The following is a 22,167-nucleotide window of genomic DNA, read 5'->3' on the forward strand; positions in this document are numbered from 1 at the left end:
TACTATGTGGTCATATTTTTATAGATCATTGTAAAATGAAAGTCTTATATTTTCAAACAGTAAACTTTTATATGTTGTGAGAATTGTATTGGCATTGAAAATGTTTAATTTTCATTAGGATACTTGTTTAAACACTACACATGTGCAGGGTGTGTATTTCAGCTTTCTACAGTGCATTAGATTTGACAAAAATTAAGGGGGAGTCATTAGGTCAAATCCATGATTACTATACTTCCTCTCTTCTGAAGATCTCCAACTGCTGGACTTCCATCCTTCCAGGCTGAAAAGAAATCCAAAGATCAGTCTACAAATAATAATACTTAATAAATGATGAAAGATAGAGTAGTACCAGTATTGAGACAACAATGCATACGTACACCATTACAGATATCTATTTTCTTTGCACGTAGCCTTTATCAAATCTTTTAACATATTCTCACCCCTTAAGGACAGAGCTGTGTTTTTCTTTCTTGTACTCTTCGTGACAATGGCTATTTGAATGCATCAGTAGTGTTTGTGTTTATCTGTTATCTTCTTCTCTCTCCTTTATTACACTCATATACAGAAAAAAAAAATATATATGTATGTAAGTGTGTTTATATATATATATATATATATATATACACTTTTTTTTAACGCTTTTGCGGTACTCATGTTTAGCTGTAATTTTTCCTCTTTTATTTAGTGTACCCACACATATTATACCGTATTGGCTCGAATATAGGCCGCAGTTTTTTCCCCCCACTTTAAGTCTTTAAAGTGGGGGTGCGGCCTATATTCGGGGTCTAGCGCCCGACGCCCAGGACATGCAGTCCCGGGCGCCGGGCAGGGTTAGGATACAGATCCCCCGCAGCTGTGCAGGGGACCTGCATCCTACTCCCCGATACGCTTAGACAGCCTCCCCTGCCAGCACTTTCCACGGGGGGGGGTGCCGGCACGGGAGGTTGTCTAAGCGCATCGTGCAGATGGTCCGCACGATGCATTTTACCTCTGCCCCCAAGACTTACCAGAGGAGACTCCCGGGTGTCTTGCGGGGCCGGCGGGGGACATCTACGCAATACGCGTACACAACAAGTTGTGTACACGTATTGCGTAGATGTCCCCCGCCAGCCCCGCAAGACACCCGGGAGTCTCCTCTGGTAAGTCGGGGGGGGCAGAGTGGCAGCATATCTCGGGGGGGGAGGAGGACAGCGGCAGCATATCTAGAGGGGGGAGGAGGACAGTGGCAGCATATCTCGGGGGGGGGAGGACAGTGGCAGCATATCTCGGGGGGGGAGAGACAGAGTGGCAGCATATCTCGGGGGGGGGAGACAGAGTGGCAGCATGTTTTTTTGGTGCTTTTTTAAAGAAAAAAACATTTTCTTTAAAAAAGCACCAAACTTTTAGGGTGCGGCCTATATACGGGGGCGGCCTATATCCGAGCCAATAAGGTATATTTTTTTTTTTTCAGGACACGAGGGGCTTTCAATAGATATATATGATGAAAATGTAAAACAAGCACTTTTTCTCAATTTGTTAGAAAAATATTTTACTCATCTACAAAAGCTTATGAAGAAACCTCCTAAATAAATTCTACTATTTAAAAATACCCAATGCTTTTTATCTTTTTTTTTATTTTTTTGTGCAAGTTATAGGGAAATAAGAACAAGAAGTGTTTTGCTATATCACAACCATTTTTTTTCCAAATCTGGTTATTCTACACCATGTGCTATTTGGGACATCTTTGAAGCCGGCTGTCAGGGTCCACAGCTAAGACCCCGTAGAAGTGACTCACCCGAATACCCGGCACCCGCGAGTGCCGGGCACAATGCCGCTCCTGCTTCCTCTCCGGCGCCATCTGCAGTTTGTTCTAGGCGCTCGCGCGCCCCCACCTCAATTTAACCCTTCCAGTCCTGGAATGGCGGGGAACGCGCTCTGATGACGCTGTACACGGAGGTGTGGGCGACATCTAGTGGCAGCTTTATAAACCAGCACTGAGTATTACTCAGTGCTCAGATATTGTTCCTTATTGAGCTTCCCTCTGCATTTTTGCTGTTTCCTGATTGTTCTTGTTGCTGACCTCGGATTGCCTTTTGACCTTGCTGACTTTTATATTCTTGACCCCGGCTATTGTTTACGGATTTCGCTGACCTCTCCTTCCCTGAACCTTGGCTTCATTTACTGGACTGTGTTTTATTACCCTGACTTGGCTACGTTTCTGGACCACGCTGCACGTGGCGCATCTGTTCCGATTACTTCTATTGGACTGTATATTCCTGCATACTGGGTTTCTCATCCCTAATCGTCACACCGGCCAATGAAATTTACCCCCATCAAACCATATATTTTTAAAAACTAGACACCCAAAAGTATTTAAAATTCTGGTATTTTAACACATGCACTAATTCTACTACCACCCTCTGTCAAACTTGTTTTTATCACATGAATTGTACTTCAGGTGTAAATGTATAGCTCCTGATATATGTCACTCTCAAACAACACTCCAATGTGTGTTTAACAACATCTCTTGAGTACAGTGATACCACCCATACATGGGTTTGTCTGGTTGTTTGGAGCTAAAAGGCCACATTTGGGAATTGTGCTTTTTCTTCATCTTGGTAAGTCTGTGCCTAGGCCCTGTTTGGGACATATTTGAACCTGGGCACTCCAGTGTACCCCGTCAAACCATTCTATTTTTTTTTTATGTAGACACCCCTTGGGTATTTGAAATGCTAGTGTTTTATCTCATTCCATGTCAGGAATTCTGGGTAAATACAGCACTAATTTTAACACTTGATGATGACATCACTGCATAAATATTTGAACGTGTTGCCACATGTTTATAATTTCTTTTTAGCATTTTTTTCCATTTTTTAAAATGTTTCTAAATATTATACTAATCACATTGTGATTAGAAAGCTGGGCTCCATGGATTTGCATGATTGAATGCCACCTGTATTCCACCTGCAGGGATCTCAGAAGGGTCTGTATCGAGGCAGTACAGCAGCAATGTTTAAGCGGAGAAAGCAAATGAAGATCGCTTTCTAAGCTTGTTTAATTCCATGACATGCCAGGCACGTCATTGGTTGTTAAGTGACTGTTTTTCTGTGATGTGCCTGGCACATCACTGGTCGTTAAGAGGTTAAATACCATTATTTTGATCAAATCATCTAATTTACTATAAAGCATTGTCAACTTTCGTAAACACTCTAATACAGGACTGAACTGCCTTCACAGGAAACAAAGACGCAGTGTACCGTGTCTACAGCCGGCAGAAGCAATTAATGAACACAGTGCAAGAAGCGGTGAACTTTATCAGAAACGGAATATTAATGTGTGCACAGAAGGTGTCTTTATGTAAGACAAAGTGGAACAAACCCAGAATCAGCCAATTTTCAGCAACTGGGGATGCAGATGATACAAAACTCATTTCTTTGCAGGCATCATTACAAATTAACAATGTGTGACACCCACTATCACATTCTCACCTTTGGCCACCAAAACTGTGAACTACCTCACAAACTGCCACACATGTCATGCCTCCAACCTGATGCAGACATATTTTCACTTTTCTTGCTTGTTTTCCTAGCTTACTTATTATTCTTACCTTATTTGTCACTGTTCACAAAGCTCCTTGCCAATATTTCCTAGTACTTCTGACTCACTGTACTTTGCATTTGAATGGGGACATCACTTGTGACAGAGGTTGTGGAGGTTGATCACTCAAGAGAGTTATTAAATTGCGGAACAAGATACAAGGTAACAAAGTCTGTATAGATCAGGACAGTTATGAAGTGTGCAACATATAGGGTCTAGGTCCTGGAAAATTCAGCCAGTTCTAACTTGTGGAATTTTATTTTTACCTGATTAATATAATTTACAAACTATTATACAATAATAATAGCCTTCAGAAATGTAAAAAAACCCCAGACCTTTTTAAAATTCCCCTTACTATCTTTAAAGGTGGCAACTAACCAACTATTTGCAGTGTTAGGTGGTAAATGCACCAAATACTGCTTTAATAATGCTATACATTATTTTGCAATTTTGTACATTATCCTTAAGCACTTTGTCTTGTTACAGGAAATGTCCCATTAATGAAATTAAGTGTAGCAATATGCAAGAAAATTGGAGTGTGCTTTATATTAGTGGTGTGTGTGTTGTTTTGGTCATTTCCTGAAAGAAAGAAAGAAAGAAAGAAAAGTTAGGTTATTTGTATTTAGTTTGAGGTCACTTTGTGAGAACTGCTACTAAGAAGTATTACAATTTTTAAGTTTATGTTTCTTCATATTAATTTGATTAATAAATTTTTACTGCCTCATATGATATAAGTTTAGATTTAGGTTTCAAATAATTTCACAAAGGAGAAAGCACCTTAATTCTTTATTAACATAAAATGCCTTTGCGGGGTCTACTTCTCATTTAAGCTAATACGCATAGGCAGGACTTGTGCTAAATTTCCTTAAGTCTAAATGTAGGGAATCCAGTGTATTAAATGATTTAATAGAAGTAATTACTGTTGTGTTTCAATAATTAGAATATATATATTTTTTATTGTGAATTATGAAAACATTTTCTTAAATTCCGTGCTTTAAAATGTTTTCTTAAGGCTAACATCCGACTATTAGTATATTTCTTAAATGAAGAACTCTTGAATATACTTGTTTTACTAAAATGGCTGTTTATGGCAGACCCAACAAGATGGCCGCCTTTTCATTTCCTCTGCTCACTATCCACCAGAATCCATTGCCATCTGGGGTTATTCGGCATACCCTACCATTCTAATATCTGAATTTACCAGGTGGGGCAACTTCTGGGCTGGTTTTGATCCAGCACTGCACCTTATTTTCCCTGGTAAGCGTGGCCAAAGTCGTCGGCGGAGGCAGTGGGACACTTGAAGACCCAGATGTCGCCTGGGTCTGGGGGGTTTCCTGCTCGCCGAATACCCGTTTCATTGGAGTGCTGATCCTCCGATCCTGCTGCCTTGCCATGGAGAGCTGCCATGACATTAGATTGCATATCCTCGTTCTGCCACGTGGGCTGTATCTGCTCACTCCTCCTTCTTGCCGACCCGTGCGGAGCTAATGTGGCGGCTGCCATCACATATACCCTGAGCGGTGGAGTGTCAGGAGTGTGAGGCCTCCACTTTCTTCACCGGCTGTAGAGCATGGAACATCTCATCCTTTCACCTGTACTTACCTTTGTGGAGGAGGAAGCGGCTGATGTTCAGGAAACAAGCTTGTTTTGTTTTGTTTGATTTTGTCATTTGAGAGGTACCTTTCTTTTGTTTGGGCGGGGAACGGGATTTGGATACCTGCCAGTGGCGGAAGTACCGGGTTTGCAGGGGTCATGACCGGGCCCTGGAGTTCTGCCAGTCAGGGGGGCCCAAGGGGTGCCGAGTGGTAGTTTTCAGCAACCACTCAGCGCCCTTCTGTCTCCTCTGCTCCTTGCCGTTGCCGTCATATGCCGGTGCTCAGCAGTGAAGCCACGCACACCGCTGCAGGACTGCACGGTAAGTGATCAACAAAGGGGGGTAGGGAGAGGGTAGATAGTGAGAAGGGGGATAGGGAGAGGGTAGATAGTGAGAAGGGAGGGGGAGGGAGTAGATAGTGTGAGAATAGGGGGGTAGGGAGATGGTAGATAGTGAGAAGGGAGGAGGAGGGAGTAGATAGTGTGAGAGGGGGGTAGGGAGAGGGTAGATAGTGAGAAGGGAGGGAGAGGGTAGATAGCCTGAGAAGGGGGGGAGAGGGGGTAGATGGTGTGAGAAGGGGGTAGATGGGGGTGGGGGGGACCTTAACAGATTCTCGCACCGGGGCCCTGAGGCTTCTAGTTACGCACCTGGTACCTGCAGCTTACTTTGGGATCCTAATTACCTCATTACCTGTCAGTTCACCTTCATTTTTATTATCCGGAGGGGGCCTTTGTTTTGGTTTGGGTGCATATGTTGAAGGTGCGAGCTATCCTACCGGCTTGAACTTCATGGCTTTTGTGTCTAAAGCTCGCCTTGTCATTGCTGGACCTGAATGCACTGATGCGTTCCTGACTCTTTCCTGGCACTTCTTAGATCTAAACAGATTTCCTGGTTAGACCAGTTTGCCGCTTGGATCCTGATTTAGTTTAACATCTGTCCAAACTTATGGTTTGACCTCAGCTTGATCCTAGTTTCCCTGCTGGATCCTGATTTGGGTTAACTGCCACCTGATCTTCTGGTTTAACCCCTTCGTGACAAAGGCTGATTTTACTTTTTGTACCCTTCGTGACAATGGCCGTTTTAACATTTCTGCGCTGCTCATGTTTAGCTGTCATTTTCTTCTTTCCCGTTTACTGAACCCACACACATTAGATATTGTTTTTTTCAGGACAAGAAGGGCTTTCTTTAGATTACATTGTTTTGATTGTATCATATTATTTACTATTAAAAAAAGAATAAAATATGGTGAACAATTTAGAAAAAAAACTTTTAGTTGAAAAATCTTTTACTCATCTATAAAAGGTAATGAAAAGACCTGCTAAATAGATTCTACTATTTGTCCTGAGTTTAGAAATACCCAATGTTTTTATGTTTTTTTGCTTTTTTCTACACATTACGGGGCAATAAGTACAGGTAGCGTTTTGCTATTTCAAAGCCATTTTTTCCGAATCTGGTAATTCTTCCCCCCATGTGCCATTTCGGGTATATTTGAAGCCAGCCAATGCAATTTACCCCATCAAGTCATATATTTTTGAAAACTAGACAGCCCAGGGTATTCCAAATGCTAATATTTTAACCCTTTCAAAGCACTAATTCTACCATCAGCCTTTGTCAAACTTTATGGTAGTAATTTTTTTTGCATTTGTTTTTCCACACACATTTTACTTCAGGTATGAATTAAAAGGTTCTCGTATATGTCACTATCACAAAACACCCCAATATGTGTTCAACAACATCTCCTGAGTACAGCAATACCTCACATGAATGATTTTGCCTGGCTGTTTGGGGGCAAAAGGGCCACATTTGGGGCATGCGCATTTTTCAATGTTGAACTTTGGCATTTGGGGATCCACTGTCCATGCCCTATTTGGTACATCTTTGAGCCGGGCCATTTCATTGTGCCCAATAAAGCCATATATTTTTGAAAACTAGACACACCAGGGTATTTCAAATGCTAGTATTTTAACTCTTTCCATACACCATATGTACCACCAGTCTTTGTCAAACTTTGTGGTAGGCATTTTTTTGCATTTGTTTTTCCACACACATTTTATTTCAGGTATGAATTAAAAGGTTCTCGTATATGTCACTATCACAAAACACCCCAATATGTGTTCAGCAACATCTCCTGAGTACAGCGATACCTCACATGAATGATTTTGCTTGGCTGTTTGGGGGCAAAAGGGCCACATTTGGGGCATGCACATTTTTTCAATGTTGAACTTTGGCATTTGGGGATCCACTGCCCATGCCCTATTTGGTACATCTTTGAGCCGGGCCATTTCAGTGTGCCCAATAAAGCCATATATTTTTGAAAACTAGACACCCCAGGGTATTTTAAATGCTGGTATTTTAACTCTTTGCATGCACACATTTTACCACCAGAATTTTTTCAAAGTTTGCAGTAGTATTTTTTTGTGTGTATTTTTCCCCCACACACCTACTTTATGTATGAATTTACAGCTCCTCGTTTATGCCGCTGTCACACGACACCCCAATATGTGTTCAGCAACATCTTCTGAGCGCAGTGATACCCCACATGCATGGGTTTGTCATTTTTTGGGGAACTAAAAGGCCACGTTTGGTACGTGTGCATTTTTCTAATTTGGAAATTAGATGTGTGGCCATCCTTCCCCCCGTGTTATTTGGGACATTGTTGAACCCGGCCAATTCAATTTACCCCATCAAATCATACATTTTTTAAAAGTAAACACCCCATGGGCATTTAATATGCCAGTATTTTAACTCTTTCCAAGCGAGAATTGTTTTAAGCTAAAATGCCAATTTTAGGACTTGCTCACAAAAATATATTTTTTATACATATATTTATTTTTTTTTTGCCTTTTTAAAAAAAAAAAAAAATTCAACTTGAAGGTTCCCCTGATAGTGACATCAGTGTGAAATTATTTTTACATTTTACTGGTTTTTTACTATTTTTTTTCTAATTATTATTAATTTTATTTTATTTTTAATTTATTTTTTCTAATCACACTGTGATTAGAAAGCTGAGCTCCATTGACTTGCATGGTTGAATGCAGTACCTATATTCAACCTGCAAGTGGAGCCAGAGTTCTCTAGAGGGTCTGGAGACCGTCTAGCGAACTTTTTAGACTTTATTGTTTCTTTATTGAATTTTTGATCGCCTCCTAAGCGTTTTTAAAACGGGCATACAAAGTATGGCGGATGATGACGCCCCGGGGAGGGGCCAGAGATGGCCCCTTTGTGCCGATCATGGCGTTGCTGAATGCCTCGAGGTCGAGGCATTACAGCAACACCGTTTCGCTTTCTGCACCCGTTTAAAGACGTGCCAGTCCTGGCACATCATTTGTCGTTAAGGCCTTGATTTTCTGCGACGTGCCCGGACCGGCAATTGTCATCAAGGGGTTAAAGGAGATACCAATATTTTTCAGGAATTATTTGCATTTTGTGTAGATTATGCATTGTACATGCAGTGATGTGAAAAAGTACACCCTATTTGAATTCTATGGTTTTACATAGCAGGACATGAAAACAATCATCTGTTCCTTAGCAGGTCTAGAAATTAGGTGAATACAACTATAGATGGACAACAACACATAAAATATTACACTGTGTCAAGATTCAACTAAAGTAAAGCTAAAATCGAGAAGCTATGTGTGAAAAACTAAGTACACCTTAGGATTCAATAGCCTGTAGAACAACCTTTAGCAGCAATAAATTGTATATTTTTGGAGGTATGCAGAAGGAATTCCCAAAGTAGATTGCTCTATGGTATGCTGTTTATTGGGAGCCAGGAATAGGCTGTATTAAATATTGCGGGATCATCATATATTGGAACAAGACTCTTCACACACATATCCATAAGTGTGGGTCATACCACCCAAATTCTTAAGATAAACTATGTAAAAAAGCATATTGTTTAACAAATGCACAAGCCAAAAAATATTCAGCAGAGAGGCATCAACTGTTGATTCCAATGGAATTCTATTATTAAATTTTTGTTGTAATAAAATCCATTGTTATTGTTGACATCTCGACTAATCTTCCTTCAGACAGTTATCCCTTAATTTCTAGTCAAATTACAATTTTCAGATATAAAAAAGAATAGTTGATCTTAATAATTTGTAATGTTTTCCTGGAGCAAGAAAAAAATCACAAAAGACAAAACCTTCACCTTTGAATTGGCACAAATCTGCATACCCAGGATTACAGAACTGAAAAAATAATACCAATAATCCCTCTTTGAGCTTCAAGCCAAGCAAAAACACTCATGGCTTCTTCTTACTGAGAATATGTAAACCGTTATTACAGATAATACCATTATCTGAGAAACATAGGGATATCGTCAGTAGTAATATGAAGATAGTAATAAAGATAAGTAATATGAAGATAATAAAAATTTCTATAAACATTTATATTTTGTATCTTATATATTGATATCTGCTCTCTTTTGAATAATGCAATTTAGCAAATTTGAATTTTGTTCATATTCATTGCTTAAGTAAATTGTGTATTCCTAGATGCATACTTTTTTGCCATTAAACTGATATTTTCAAGTTAATGTTCTACCTATAGTACTGAATAAAACATATGCATGTATACATGTTCCACTGCATTGTGTTATGCATATGAGTAAGCACTTGGTGTGCATATTGTTACTCTATAATATATCAAGATGATTTTTGAATTAAAGTAGAAAATTACTTATCTGCTGGTCGTCTACTGGAATCTAGGATCATTGTCAACATTGTAAGCATCTATGTCAATTGTAAGGTCTGTCTAAAATAATTCTGATTTGGACAGAATTCTAACCAGTAACAGCTTGACATCTAAAATGACCAATGTGAGTTTACACAACTGTTGCAGTCATGGCCTGTTTTATGCAAAATTATGCTAATATTTAATACACAATTTTGACAAAACACGTCTAACAATACAACAATAAATGTATTTGTTTCAAGAATACAGTTGAATTATGTAAAGATGAATACCAAGAGACGTTATGATATATAATTATATACTTTATTAATTTATCTGGCGGTAAAAACAATATATCAAAAAGGTTGCCATAACATAGAGAGGCTCAGCATATCAAATGACTCCTTTGATGGTCAGTGTTCAAAATGGCTCTTGATTCCAGGTTCATATAGAAGACTTTATGTCAGGTACCATGAGGTATCTGTGGTGCGTGCGGAGAAGGAGCACCATATGCAGGGGTGTCTAGAGAGTCCAAAACAACAGGGCGGTCAGAGAGGCAAATCAATAGGTAAGCTGTAGGTCAAGGCAGGCAGCAATCCAAAGCAAGGTAAGAGAACAATCCGAGGTCAAGTTCAAGGCAGCAATCAAAAAGCAAGGTCAAATAGCAACTGCTCCCGCCACGGAAGAGGACAGGTACGTGCCTGACAGTACCCCCTAGGCGAGCCCTCCGGGAGCGCCTAAGGCAAGGGCGGTCAGGATGACGATGATGGAAGGTGCAGAGTTTGGCAGGAGCAGGCTCCCAGGAACGGTTGGCCACACCTTAGCCCTTCCAGTGGATGAAGTATTCGAGGCGGCCGCGTCGGAGCCGGGATTCAAGAATGTGCTGAACCTCATATTCAGTCTCCCCAGCGATCTCAACGGGTTGGGGAGGTACAGAGTCTGTCGAGGCTCTTGCAGGGGGAATCCAATATTTCACAAGGGATACATGGAAAACGGGGTGTATACCATAGGTTCTAGGCAACTGGAGATGGACTGCAGCGGCACCCACCATCTCTTTGACAGAAAACAGTCCCAGGAACCGGGGACTGAGTTTCTTGGTGGGACAAAAAAGGCATAGATGCGTGGTAGAAAGCCAGACCTTATATCCCTGTTGATATAAGGTCTGGCTTAAAACGGGAAGTTAACTGGGTGCCGCGGTCAGACGTGACCCACTTAGGTAAACCATGTAGGCGAAAGATCTCCTTGAGGAACAAGGAGGCGGTCTCAATAGAGGTAGGTAATCCCTTGGCTGGTATAAAGTGGGCCATTTTTGTCAACCGATTCACCACCACCAAGATAGTACTGTAGCCTAGAGAAACGGGTAACTCGACTATAAAATCCATCATCACGTCAGTTGTTTGGGTACTGGCAGGGATTGAAGAAGACCAGCAGGATTTCATTGTGACGTCTTGGAACTTGCGCACACCTGACAGGTCAATACATAAGCAACGATATCCTCTTGCATTGCCGGCCACCAAAATATACGTCCGAGCAGATCCTCTGTCTTCTTCCTACCTCCATGTCCTACTGTTAACGTGGTGTGATGTAGATGTAGTATCTCTTGGCGTACAGGAGGGGGTACAAAAATATTTCCATGAAAGTAGAGAAGTCTGTCTTGTCGTTTGAGGTCTCGGGTGGCTGTAGATCTCTCCAGCTCACTGTGGTAAAAAAAATGTGTAGGATGTAGGACGGTCTGTTTGGTGTCCCTTGTAGTGCTGGTCTGATCTGCGGTGCGCGAAAGGGTATGGGTGCAGTGGTGAAGAGGCGTTTGAGGTGTAACGAATTTTACTTTATTGAGAGGGGTGTAAGTGGCATAAGTGGCAGAGGCTAATGCAGTGAGGGAATTTAAGCATGCATGGCACAGGCATAAAGCTATTCTGACTCTAATATGAGAGGGAGGCTTGGTAAATGTAAAAATAGGCAGAGTAGATGGACCAAATGTTTCAAAACAAACAAAAAAAAGGTACAACATGGAAGAGAGACTTTAAAAGGTAGTAGATGAGATTTAATATTGGCAAATTAAACTTTGAAAAATGAATGCATTTTGGAAAAAAATTTAAATTATACCTAAAATTATGTTGTGTTTAGGAAATCATGAAACAAGGACTTGATAGTAGTTGTAGGCAATAGTGATCAAAGCCAGCCACCTGCTACAAGGGCCTGTACGATATTGTCATAGATATAAAGTAATGACTTATGGGAAAAGGGGTTAATGGGGTGGGAGGGGGTTTGCGAGTGAGTGGGTAAGGTAAGGAGTATGTATGAATGTATGTATATTATGTATGAATGTATGTATGTTAGAATGAGAATGTATGTTAACATGTGTAAATTTATGTGAGCATGAATGAGTATGTGTAAATGTTTGCGTTAGCATGAATGTGTAACTGTATGTGTGTTAACATAGATGCATATGTGTGAGCATGAATGTGCGTGTGAGAGGTAGTGTGTGTTAGTGAGTATGAGTAAGTGTATATTAGTGTAAATATGTGTAAGCATGTGCTAGCGTGAATGTGTAAGTGTGTGTACATATTGTTGCCAGTGTGTAGGGGGTGCAAGGGGCAGATTCGACCAATTGGATTTACTCGCCCCCTGGGCCAGAAGGTGCCAGTCCTCCCCTGGAAACAGCAGTGTAAAAAGAATGAAACTGGGTGAAGAACAAACTCGCTGTCAGGATTCCACCCTGTCAGCCAGGGCTCTGTATTTATTTTCTTAGTGTCATATCAGCAGCAGCCCCTAGAGGCCGCCTGTGTGTACACAGTACCCTGTAGGCTAACAAGCCGACCAGCTGCCTCTGCTTACCTGGGTTTAACCTTTCTCACTCTGGAGCACCCAGCCCTAATCATTGCAACCAGCTGAGTCTTGTTTCCTGGACTGAGCTTGCCTATTTTATCCTGCTCTGCCCTTCAGTCAGGGCCTTTGCATTGAAGTTATAGCACCGTTTTGCTCTGGCCCTGTTTCTGATCCTGACTTGTACCTGAATTGTTCCATGTATTCTTCCAAGTGGGCTTCCTACCTTGTGCCCTTCCAAGTGGGCTTCCTACCTTGTGCCCTTCCAAGTGGGCTTCCTACCTTGTGCCCTTTCAAGTGGCCTTCCTACCTTGTGTCCTTTCAAGTGGGCTTCCTACCTTGTGCCCTTCCAAGTAGGCTTCCTAAAAAGTAAGATGAAAGACACTGGCTTACTTCCCTTTGCAATCAAAAGATGTCTAGCAGCGCCATCAGCTCTGCATTGTCAGTAAACAGTGGGACCCTGGTACATTCCTATCTGGAGACGTTGGAAACAAGGCTAAGCAACTCAACTATTCACAAAGACACAGGAAGTGAGGTGGATATAAATATCAGCAGGTGCTCTGGACTGAATAATTTTAAATACTTGACTGTAGCCGAAGGCAGTTTGTTCGCCGAGGACTGGAGAGCAGTACAAGAATGAGTGTTTTAAGGGCAACATTAGAGGTTCTTTGCAACTTTGGGGCAGCATTTCTGCAAAAAGAGTTGGGGATTTGCTCAAAATGAATGGTCTCCTCAATGCTGAGTAGTATAGGCAGATTCTTATCCATCATGCAATACCATCAGAAAGGCTTCTGATTAACCCCAAATTATTCTTAAGCATGACAACGATCCTAAGCACACAGCATGCAGAAGAACAATGAGTCCTGAACCGAGAGAAGCAACTGTGGCCTTAATCTACAGAAATACTGTAGTTAGTTCTCCAAGATGCTTGGAGCAGCAGCCTGCTGAGTTCCTTAAAAAACTGTGTGCAATAATACCTAGACAAATTGATGCTGTTTTGAAGGCAAAGGCTGGTCACACCAAATATTGATTTGATTTAGATTTTTCTTCTATTCACTCACTTTGCATGTGTATTTTTGAAGGCATTCATACTTTACAGCATTTTTGTACACCTGCCTAAAACTTTTGCACAGTACTGTAGGAGAACTGTGAAGAGTGATACAAACAGCATTTCAATGGTTCTTACCCTATTGAAAGTGTGCCTTGACGTGGTGGATGAGCTTAATTATGCATTGGTCAATACATATAACCAAAACCTCTCATTTATATTATGTTTATATATGTGTTGCCACCTTTCTTAGGGTGAGAAGCACAGACAGTTTTGTTTTTTTTAATATTAATGCTATGTTTTGCCCTCTGACACTAAAAAGAGTGTATAATTAGTAATATTTCTCCAATAACTAAATTATAACTATAATGCTGTAGTACATTGGCATCAAAAAGTGCCTGGAACATAGAGTTAGAATTTGTATGATTCTGTAAGACCTCAAACATTAACATAATGTCTCCCGCCAGCTTTACTTCACAGGATGTTTTGCAGATGATTTCAGTACATCCTATAAGCCATATGGAAATTGATGTGAATGCTCCCACCTTTTGGTGATACCAGATGTCCCCTGTGTGATTTTACCGCAGTAGCACAGTAGTCAAGGAAATTGAGACACGCTGAAGCATGATAACACAGAGAGATGGTATTAACATCCAATGTGCTCTTCTTGTGGTTAAGAAGGTTCATTTAATTCTTTGATTATAAATGGGTATTATGATGTATAGCACGGGTTTCTAAAAAGGAATAATATATATTTTATATATTTATACTATGATTTCACATGATTATTAACCCTTTCAGGACCAGGGGTTTTAAATACATGTATTTTTATCATATGTCTGGTTATACCATGATTTGCCTTTTCCATATTTGATGTACCCGCACAAATTATATATTGTTTTGTTCAGGACAAGTAGGACATTTATTTATAATTATAGAAAGACATAAACATAATTATTAGTTATAATAATATCTAGCAAAAACCTATACTAACATAGAAGACAAATCAAAATTTTTGCAATTCCTTGTAGGTCTCACAGCATAAAAATTACCCAATTTATGTTTGACATCATCCCGATTACAGTAACACCAAATATACATACTTTCCATTTTACCCTATATAATATACTTTTTAATGCTACAGGCTTATGGTGTTTGGGGTAGTCTTTTTTTGAGGGGGTCATTTCTTTACCTGTAGTGGTAGCGCTAAAGGATATTGGGGCTTACTGTTTTTTAAAATAATATTTTTTTTCCCAGTTTTTTCTTATCAGTGCAGTACGGATTGATATCTCCTTGTCACAGTGACATCACTAGACTCTATTTATTTATTTATTTTTATTATTCCAGACATACCCTGCTGAGTATTTCCTTTGAACCAGTGACCTTCTAGTGGGCGTCAGACTACCAACAGAGAATGCCCAATTGCATTATCAGGCATTCTTTATATAATGATGTAGTGACACGTGTGTCAAGCACCGTTACACATGATCAGTGGGCAAAAAGGCAGCGCTGCTGGCCCCTACCAACAGGAGAGAGTCCAGGCTGTCAATAGTCGAAGCTGCAGGAAGATGTCCCTTCTTAAGCAAAAAAGGTGCTAGCCCTCCAAACCTGTGCCCCACAGGTAGCCAAGACATAAATGTAGCAGTGCACACCATATTACAATTAATATTACCACAAGATAATTTTATGCCAAAAAGTATGTTTATTATGACATAAAAAACAGAAATAGGCATTGTGGTAATAGTAACATCAGCAGTTACAGAAAGGTAAGTGACAATGCCAGATAGTAGCCAGTAGACTGCGCTAATGAGATCTCCAACATTTTGGCTAGTAGCCTTACTCAAGGGTAATCTCATTATTGCTTTCCCAGTCAGATTTTTATCCCAACAACAGGGAAAAAGATTTATGAAAACCATTGAAACACTAAAAATAGTCACTTCCCACATGTATCTTTCTTGCAATGGTTAGCTTTGGGTTAAGTGATATAAATACATATTAAAAATATAATTTTGATTATAATTCTATTTTACGATCTTAATTTTCATTAGAAAACATTTGTTAGATGCTGGTATAAATGTTGGAAAAGAGGCAGCATGTATTTTTGAACAGACCCTATTTGACCTGTTTTATTTTCTTCCTAAAGTTCAGAAACCTATGTTTAATCCCCTGGAATTTCCCATTGTGGTAGTAATAATTTGGGTAAATGTCTTTCAGAGTTTGACCAATTTTTAAAGGGCCTACAACCTATATATATATGTATTTTGATGGTACATAGTCAATATTCTCCAGCATTGGTTCATTTTCTGCTACAGTCTATTTCGTTCCTTTTGACTTTTAATGTTTTCTTTTATATTTGTTTTCTCCAAAAATAAGGGACTACCATGGGGCTAAATTTGCCCCATCACATGCTAACTTGCAAAAGGGTTTTTGGGAAAGGTCCTTTTGGTTTTTCAAAATCTGAATCTCTATAGTGAACACATAGTTTGGTATGGTCACTATTTTGATGATTTAGTGTTTATTTGTGATTCCCATTTGTTACTAAAATGCTGGATTTCTGTGATTCTAACATTTGGAATATTAAAATTTGTAATTCATGCTTATTAAAAGCAAATATATTTTTGGGGGTTTATGTTTGACTGGCACCAAGTATGCCAATACTGTAACCATGTATTTCACAAGCAAACTTCTAGAAATACATTACTACATGCATTGTTCGAGCTATACCAGCTGGTCAATTTGATCGTTTATGAATTGTTTGGATGTGTTTCTAGACAGAAGAAATTCATATAAATTAGTTATTGAAGTTAATAATAAAGCTGAGTCATCTGCTGTCAGTCCCAAGTTGCAAGTCCCAAAACAAATCTCAATCCTGCCATGAACATTTAAAAGTGATACACAACTCCCTCTGGGGCATGACTAGAAACCACGGGGCCCTGGTCTGTGCCTTCTTTGCTCCTTGACCCCCCTCCAACATACAATGTATGTAAACACACTTACACAGTGTGCGAGCAGCCTCGGTTTCACCCATAAGTTCCTATCTCTCCGTGCTGGTTCAAAATAGTTTAGAAAGGGCCCTTCCGACCTGTTGACGTGCTATTATTTTTGAATTTGATGTTTCATACTATGTTTCGGTTATATTAAAGATAAAGGCCTCTCTAGGACTTAACTTTTCTAGCTTATACAGATGCAACTTTTTTAGATCTTCTTTGCACCTTTTCCTCTTTCGTAATGTCCTTTTTAAGGACAGGTGCCCAGAATTGCACTACATATTTAAGGTGAGATCATACCACTGAAAGAAGCAAGATGAAATCCTCCTCCCATGAATAAATAACCCATTTTATCTATATCTCATTGGCCTTTGCAACTGCTGACTGGCATTGTGCACTTTTGCTGTTGTCTACAGTCTGCGGTCTACAATTATTACTAAATCCTTCTCCTTAGTAGTTCTTCCCAGGGAGATATGACTTGAACTATATGTTGTATTGTTATTATTTTTAATATAATGCATAAAATTACATCTGTCCGTATTGAACTTCATTTGCTGCTTGCCTGTCCAGTCCCCCACTCTGTCTAAAGCCTCCTGCAGAGAAGCATCAGAATTAGACTGTATTATCATACTTAATTTTGTGTCATCAGCAAAAACTAATCTATGGCTGTTAATGCAATATGAGAGATCATTTATAACCAAATTAAAAAGAAGAGGACCCGAGAGTGTGGACGACTAAAGACCAAGATTGCAGAAAAAGAGTGAAGCTCAGCTGATTAACCCAAAATTAAGGCACCTTTTGAGTGCAGACATAGAATGTAGTCTGCATAGCGCACATAAAAAAATAGAGCTATTTGCACAGAAGTCCAGGAACACGTTGCAGTCATTAATGTGACTTCAGACATGAACACCATGCATGAAAAAAGATATAGAGGATATAAAGCAACTGATGCTCTCAGTCAAAAGTGAACTTAAAACAAGTATTCAACAAGGCTTGTAGAGTCTGAAGAAAGAATTGAGGAAGATTGACACAAGGACAGGCCCTCACCTCAAAACAAACTGCACAATTGATTCTACAAAAAGAAAAATGCAAATTCCAGAGTCACACTGATAATGCCCATGTTCCAGTTGCCCCAAACATCTATATAACGTTCCTCTGGATGCCACAACACTTTAGGACTCACTTTAAGTCAGATATCAGAGTTCCACAATTCAAATGAGCAGGTGCACACCCAGGAGGAACAGAAATGAGTACAGCAATCAGCAAAGTAAAATCAATAATAGAATAACTTTATTCACGTCCTTGGACAGCAACAGTGACAAAAACGCTATGGCGGCAATTTATGACACTGCAGGATGCCCAGGAGGACTTGGAGAAGAGGTCTCAATGCGCAAATTGACGCTTTGGAGGAATCCCTGAAATGATCACTGACCTATCTGCTTCCCCGCTCCTCTTATTTCTGTGCCACTTGCCAAAAAAAGAACAGTATAGAATTGTATGTGTACACAGGGCCCATTGCCCACAGCCCAAGCCTACTGATAATCCCAGAGATGTCATCATGAAAATTATGGGACCACAATGTCAAAGAACAACTTTCGAGAGCAGTTTGACAATCTACCCTTGCTTGACAGTCTTGAGTTTCACGTGTTTCCAAATGCACTCTATAATGCTAAAGAGACATGCAGCCACTCACCACTCACCTGCAAGCTTGAAATGTTGCCTACCGATGGTGATTTCCATTTATTCTGAGTGCGTTGATACAGGCTGTTGAAGGGGACTCATGCCTACCCCTCTGTGGTTTAATATAAAGTCATCTTGCTATTACAAAAATTACCCCTTGCTGAGGTTTGAACTATTGTTGGAGCTACAATTCATTATGTTTAGCTAGTATTTATGGCTGGATGCTAAGCATACAAGCCTTTTTGTTTCAATTACCATTTTTCCTTTTTACCTATGCTTTATCTCTACTTTCTCTCTTTTATTATCTCTGTTACCTCTATGGGTTCCAATGGGACTGGATGATCTTGCTAACCACACACAATGTGAAAATACTATACCATTTTACATTTCACATTCTTTTATTTTTTTCAGTGTGCTGGTTCCAACCATTTACATTTTTTTTGGAATGGTTCATAACATTACCAGTTGACTGGAACTTCTAAATTCCTGAGGATGGAAATGGGCATTTTAATGCTTTTGCTCTTTTCTTATAGCCACTTCCCATTTTGTGAAGCTCAAACCCTTTTCGCCGCACATCACATCTATATTCCTTGGTATTACCCATTGTAATGTATGGCTAAGGGAATTACCTAATATTTATACCGTTGTGAAACAGGAAGTCATGGCTGAATAATTTACAGTAGGTGAAAACCCTGCTATTAGTACCAGAAACCTAGTCCAAGGGCCAACCTTGAGACTTATGCTACAGTAGGTTACATATACTTTAACTTTTCAGAATGTTACCTGATATATTTTCTATATTTTAAAATATATTTTAAAATTTTCATTAACACCATATTTTCCATATATTTAACTTAGAAAAATTCAACTAATTGTATATGTAAATAGGAATATATTTTGTTGTGCATGTTTATTTATATCACATAAAGATATGCTGTTTTGATATACACTGTTTTGTTGATCTCCTTAATTTTGGTAACGTAAACATGTTTTACTAAATGGATTTTTGTAAATATATATGACTATTGAATGGATCTTAATTCTGAGGACCACCGTCCAGTCAGTATTTGTGTCTTGAAAAGGACAGGAAATAACAGAGATACTTTAGTTGTGATCTATTAGTTGTAAAAATCTATGCAAAACAGCAGGCATTCCGGTAGCATCTCAATGTAACTGTTACTATCTAACTGCAAAACAATTCACTGGTCATGCTTTATGACAACTAAATATATTACAGCATCATTTATAGGGACTTGTTATCCTTCATTTCTAAGAACACACAGCAAACACAGAACAAATAATAAATATGATGTACAATCAATATGCATTTTTAGGGCTTGCATTTAATACAAGAAAAAATTAAAGAATGCTAGTAAAAGACTATTAATGGCGTGAACTCATAAATGGCCCGGTGTGAAAATAAAGATAAAACACAAAAATAGTAACTAGGCGTCACTTCTGCAAAAATGTTTAAGTTTTTATATTTCATCAATTAGTAAAAGTCTCTTTTTTCAATTTCATTCGAATTTCATTGGCTCATTCACTCCCACTCTCTCACACTGTCATTTACGTTCTCTCACACTCTTATTCTCATTCTTTCTCTCTCATGCCCTCTGAATGTATCCCTTCTTTTTCCTGAAACTGCTTCCGGGTCTCACAGCGCCGTTCTCTATTCTGTGTTCTGACATCTTTCTTTGTCCACATCTCCGCGGAAATGACTTCCCAGTATACTTCAGAAAAAATGGTGGAGCATCCAGTGATATCCTCTCCCTTGATTGTCATAAAATTAAAATAAAATAAAATGAAAGCGGTGCCATTTTTGCAGAAGTTCACCAAGAGGTCATGTCTGTAGAGATCCAGATGAAGAAAGAAGACATAAGAGAGAAGAAGATGAAGAGCAAGAAGATTAAGCGTATGTTAGAGAAGAAGCTTTTCTGTGAGACATGGAAGTGGTAAGCAGAGAAGGAACATTCAGAGAGTGTGAGAGACACAGTGAATGAGAGTGTGAGAGAGTGAGTGAGTGAATATGGACGTCTGACAACAAATGTTGTTTCTGAATATGAAAAGTCCTCTGATTTTTGTCCGAAATGAATAGGCAGGATACAGAATTCATTGTCCGAAAACGAATGGGCCAAAAAATAAACTGAAAAATGTGTCCAAATCATTTTTTGGCTCATTTGATTATGTTTACTATATGATGTATTTAATCCATCATTTAGTAGAACATTTAAGAATTTAAGAATTTAGAAACAAAATCCCCATTGTATTACAGTTTGGATATCCCTCATGTGATTTTTATTTTGGCAATTACAGAGTAAGTAATAAAAGGTGCACAATTTTCAAAATAAGTTTTCTGACTCTTTAACTTCAATAGCAGTCATTTTGCTTCTGCCGACCACTTCCGCTTCCTCATCTTTTTCATCTTCTACCTCCTCCTTTCTCTTCTCTATTTTATCTTTAAGCTTCTCTCTTCTATCTTTGTCCTCATTTCCGTGGTCATAACCTGGTGCAAACTTTTGCCAAAATGGCGGCGCTTCTGGTGACGTCCTCTAACCTGATTGGAGGATTGGACATAACCTGGCGCAACTGTAGAACATGCAATATAGTGCTTTTATATTCCATTTTATGTATAAAGGACCAATAGTAGGGCTATTACAATTGAGAGAATTTAAATTATTAATAGCATTAAAATTGTTGAAGAGAGTCCGGCTCAAATTCTATAAGAATATAAAGGCTTTCAAACGTTGTCATCAAGAGATATAATCCTGTAGGTATTTTAGGATTGCAAATGGTAAAGTCAAGTAAAAATATATGAAACCAAAATATATAGGCAATTAACAGCAAGCAAACAGGATATCTCATCAGAGGAAGAAGTACAATTTATTGCTTGCTTTTGTTGCCTTGGAGATATTGCCAAAATTTGTCACCAGTTATAAGCAGAGTTTATTTGCCCTAGGCAAGGAGCCAAATTTTATTTTATTGTGTCTTACCTAAAGAATTAATTCTAAGCTACAAAATCAAAAGATTATAGTGAAAGAACTAAAATAATCAGTGTCTAGATTTTAATCTGGCATTTGCATTAAGCAAGTTCTTAATGTGGATCAATTACCTTACATTGAATGTTCACTTTGATGATACAAGTGGGTAAAACATTTTCTGTTTGAAAAGTCTAATGATGTCAGTGCTACTCAGGGGAGGGCTGGCAGCCTAAGGCCTGGGGGGCAAGTCTAGTCAACTGGCCCATTGCACCATCAAAGCGGCTGCGAGCGACATTGAAAGCGGCCGTCGTGCGGCAGTCACTCCACCAGCGCCTAATGAAATTAAAGTGGCCGGCGTGCACGCACCGCATGCCTCAGCTCTTCATCACACCCCTTTTAAGACGTGGGAAGAGGAGCTGAGGAATGGCCGTTGGGTCTGACTGCCGCAAGATGCAGGGGCGTACCTAGAGTACCTAGAGTATTTGGCACCTGTGGCAGACCCTGTATGTGGCACCCCCCCCCACACTTTAAAACTGCATAGTTTCTATGGTTAGGCAAACATTGACAGGGGTACAGCATATTTGTTATCATTATATGCTTAGGGATTACGCGGTACCACCGTCAATGTGTGCCTATAGATTGAGCCAGACACTGACAACCCCTATCACTATATACTAAGCCAAACATTGATGTGGTGTAGGCTTACCACTTTAGTGACTGGCATAGTATATAGTAGGGATGCACCGAAATGAAAATTCTGGACTGAAACTAAAAATTCAGCATTCACTTTAAAATACTTTA

The sequence above is a fragment of the Sceloporus occidentalis genome, unplaced genomic scaffold (genome assembly GCF_023333645.1).
Source record: "Sceloporus occidentalis isolate IW3139 unplaced genomic scaffold, rSceOcc1.0.p SCAF_112, whole genome shotgun sequence".
In the NCBI taxonomy this organism is placed as follows: domain Eukaryota; kingdom Metazoa; phylum Chordata; class Lepidosauria; order Squamata; family Phrynosomatidae; genus Sceloporus; species Sceloporus occidentalis.